This window comes from Pteropus vampyrus, unplaced genomic scaffold (genome assembly GCF_000151845.1).
Source record: "Pteropus vampyrus isolate Shadow unplaced genomic scaffold, Pvam_2.0 Scaffold20, whole genome shotgun sequence".
In the NCBI taxonomy this organism is placed as follows: Eukaryota; Metazoa; Chordata; class Mammalia; order Chiroptera; family Pteropodidae; genus Pteropus; species Pteropus vampyrus.
Window position 1 is genome coordinate 7,397,214 of NW_011888801.1, and position 4,508 is coordinate 7,401,721.

Here is a 4,508-nt window from a genome sequence, read left to right on the forward strand (position 1 = left end):
AGACAGACAGACATAGACAGAGAGACAGACAGATGAATGATAGTATTTCACGTATGCAAAATTTATCCAGAATGCAGCAAAGAGATATAAGGATATGAGAACTATGGAAGAGTAGCACAGAGACATGATGGATAGAATAAGATTGGCATCCCAAAAGATAAAATTCAAATTGAAAAGAGGCTTTACTTAGAAAACTAATAGCTTCAAGTTTTTCTTAATTGATGAGATTTAAGCCCAAGCTGGATTACCAAAAAGCTACTAATGACTGAACAAATAGTAGTGAAACTAGAGTTAGATAAATAGATGATAGAAAGATAGATACGTGATGAAGATAGATAGATGATAGATAGATAGATAGATAGATAGATAGATAGATAGATAGATAAATGATAGATAGATAGAGAGAGATGATAGATGATAGATAGAAAGATAGATAGGTAGATAGATAATAGATAGATAGATAGATGATAGATAGATAGATAGACAGACGATAGATAGATAAAAGGGAGATCCTGAAAGGAGCCAGATGGAAAGGATGAAGAAGGACCTACGAATGAATGAAGTTAGAATGACAAAACACTCCTGAGAAAATAGTAGGAAAATATTATTTAGGCATTTATCAATTCAAATAAGGAGTTAGAAAGTGCATTGGCTATTTTAGATAGGATTGTCAAAGATAAACTTAATGGTGAAGTGACAGTTGAGCTGAACGCTCCAAATGAGAGGGACCATATAAATCACTGGAATCAACCCTATATGCATTGAGGTAATAATAAATGAACAGAGAAAAGGCCATGCAGAGAGAAAGGGGATAATGGAGCAAGATAACGTAGCAGAGGTAGAGAAGAGTTGGAAGAAGACTGGACCTTATTTTAATGGCAATGAGAAGAATTTGAAAGCTTTAAGAGGGGGAAATAACATAAATGGAATTAGAGTTTCAAATTATCTGCTACGTGGAAAATTGAATATAGTCAATTACAGTACCCTGGTGCACTTTATTTTGGATTTTCCCCTGTATACTTTTTCTGCCTCAAACCCAAGGTTGGAGCTTGTGTCTTAGGACTCATCTAGTTTAAGTAAGAGAATCAGGTAATTTAATCTGGCTTAATTTTAAAGGATACGAATTGTTGGTCCTAACCAAACAAAACTTACATTTGCTAGCTTTGGGCTTATTTCGATACAGGAGTCTAAAAGATATCATTAAAGTTCTGCACCTCCATCTCTAAGACAACCTTTCTGTGTGTGATGTGCATGATGGCAGCCTGAGACTTCAATCCCAATATCATTTCAATCCTGGCACAAAGAAATCTTATTTCTTGATAGCAATGAAGTATCACTGGTGGAGAGAACTTTCATTTTACTCTTTTTGATGGAATTTCTATTTCTTAACCATTTCTTGGCCTGGTGATGTGGGCACTCTGATTAAGGTCATATCATGAGATTAAGGTCACATTTCTATTTCTGTGTAGTTAGCAGGAAGTGAGGTTAGTCCCCCTTAAATTATACAGCATGGTTTCACCATAGAAGAGAGGATAACTTTTACTACAGGAAGGAAGAAGACTGTTTCTCAGGAAAGAAACAGATATCAACAGCAGAAAAATAAAAGGAAGTTTGCCTATTTGTTTAATAAAATGAGTTCTCATGACTCTATATTGTTTGGTCCCCTTGGTAGGATCAACATAATGGTCAAAGATAAATTCTCATACTGAAAATTAGTGTGATTTTTTTTTCATTAGAAATCACCAATTAGCCTTATGAAAAAGAAGATGGTGCAAGCATCATCTTCTTCAATTAATATTAATTCACTTTACTTTTTTGCTCACTAGACCAACTTTTTCCTCATACAATAGCTCAATTGTTTTTCTTTGGCCATTGTCTAAACCATGACTACTCTTGAATGGTCAAGGGAGGGAGTTTCATTGAATTTACCAAAAAGATTGAATGTGACACTGACTATTGTATAGAAATATTATAGCCTATAATGAATATTTGACTTGATATTTCACCAGCATAACAAAAAGTCATTAAATAGAGAAAATATTTTAAAATTATTCATGTTAAGTTCTCAATAGCATACTGAAATAGTTATGGAAATAAATAAGAAAATTAATACATGAATTTTAATTTCTGTTCTGCATCATCTTATAGTATGTTTGAGCTTTTTAAAATCTTGTTGAGGCTGCATTATTTGTAATTGGTCTGGAATTAATGTCAAATGGAAGGTAAAATGATTTTTTTTTTAAGAGGCTAATCCTGGCAGTGTCAAAAGACATCACTTTTAAAGCTTTAAAGCAAATTGCTAGAATTTTAGATATAATTGAGTTAGATTACAGTTGAATTCAGATTACAGTTGAATTCAGAGCTAATTACTTTTCTAGAAAAGGAGAATATTATAGAATAATAAAATAAATCTACCCAATACCTTTTCTCAGAGAATTTTGAATGGGGTTATTATTGTAGCAATTTTGCTTTAAAAATTTACAGACATTTATTGAAAGGTAGATTTCTGAGCCCACGTATTTATCCCCTTGTTTCCCAACTTTCCACTGAAAAATAACCAACTTGACAAAGGTAAACTGAACAAAGTCTGTATTAAGACTAGAAAATAAGGAAGAGTCCTATCAACAAGATCATGAGAGCAGTTTTGTTACTTAGAGAAAGCGACTGTGCCCCCACCTTAGGATGAACTGTATAATAACCAGCATGAAAACATTTTCTACATGAGAAATCTCTGCCATACCACTGACTTCACCAGGATTTCTATCTTATTTTTGACAAGACTAAAAAACATATGATATACTCCCAACTGGCTTTGTCCTTAAAATTAGAGAAAATATTCTTGCTTTCCTTTTGTCCTTATATCAAAGTTTTAGACAGTGATCCATCTCATATAAAAGAGAATCTCTCTTAAATTTGGACATGCACAAAGATTTCCTTTACAACTGCTCAGAAAACTTACTTAATACATCACAAGATGCAATAATTCAAGAAATAAGATGTCTTATAGGTAAATTAGCAAACTCCTCTCCTATCATCAAAGTCAACATGGTATACAATGCACTTAAAAAAAACACACACATCAACAATGGCAACAAAAGAATGAAACAAGTTATTAATGTACTTTGAATTTTGAGGAGAGCATTATTTCAGGAAGACATTTAATACATTTAAAAAGCAAAAGTAATAAATCCCAGGGGACAGAATGTTAACTTTGTGAGAAAATCAGATCAGTGAATCAGAAAACTGGAGAATTCTCCATGAATTTCAAGAGAAAAGATTAAGAGAGAGATATGGTTAATTAAAAATAAGAAATATTGATTTTTCAGTCAAGATAGTGGAGTAGCTAAAAGTTGTGTTTGTTCCTGCTCACGATCGCATCAAAATTACAACTAAATTACAGAAAAACCATCACTAAAAATCACTCAAAATCTAGCTGAATGGAAGTCCTACATCTAAGGACATACAAAAAGAGTCATCTCGAGACTGACAGAAGGGCAGAGATGCAGCACGGGCTGGTCCCACACTCACATATGGTAGTTGAAAATTAAGAGGACTATCTCGACTGTTAAGATCCCTGCAGGAGAGGGAAGGGTCCCAGTCCATGGTTCCAGTGCCAGAAAAAGAAATCCCCAGAAAATATGGATGTGAAAATTAGTTAAGAGTGTGCTGAATAAGACAGAGCTGTGGGAGTCCCAGGCATTCCTCTTAAAGGGCTCACACACAAATTTATCCCTGACATACTCATTGGTTCTGATTTCTGGCATTGGGGCAGCAGCTCAAAAGTCACCAGGAACACGTGGGGAGGAACTGAATTGTCTAGCTTCAGGGAAAGGGCCGGAGGGGTAGCTTTCTCCCAGACAGAAGAGCTGGTAGAGGCTACTGTCTTTGTTGAGCCATCCCCCATCCAGTGTGTAGATGCAAGCATCTGCCATATATGAGTCTCCATCAACCTGGCTAACACCGGTCACTCCACCCTAAGAATCCATGAGACCTTGCCCCATCCAACTTGTGGGCCCACCCAAGTTGCTTCCAGTGGATTTTCCATACAAACAGCCTATCGTGGCTAATGCTACAGACTTTCTTAAATCTCTCAAAGGTTCACAAAACCCAGACAAACAGAATCTGGCCTCCGCATGCCCTGTATCTCTTGCTGAGCAGCCCCAAGTCTATATCTAGCAGCAGTCAGCCTTGGTTTGTGGCTTGGCATCTCGAGATACCACCAAACCCAGTGTAGGGGCAGCCATCTGTGAATTGTTTGGTGGAAGGTGGCCCCAGGCAGGGCACAGGCTATGGCTGAACTTGGCCCTCAGTGGTGGGGCAACTCTCAGGAGTTCCCAGGGCTGGCATGACTGGTTGCCCACTTCAGACTGAGCCGGAGCACAACCTAAGGCCACAACTGAGACTGACACACCCAAAGGGAAGATCGAGCAGACACGAGAGCCCTGCTATAAGAAATGTGCCCTGTAGGGTCAGTCCCTGCACAACAGCTCATTTATTGTAGTCACAGG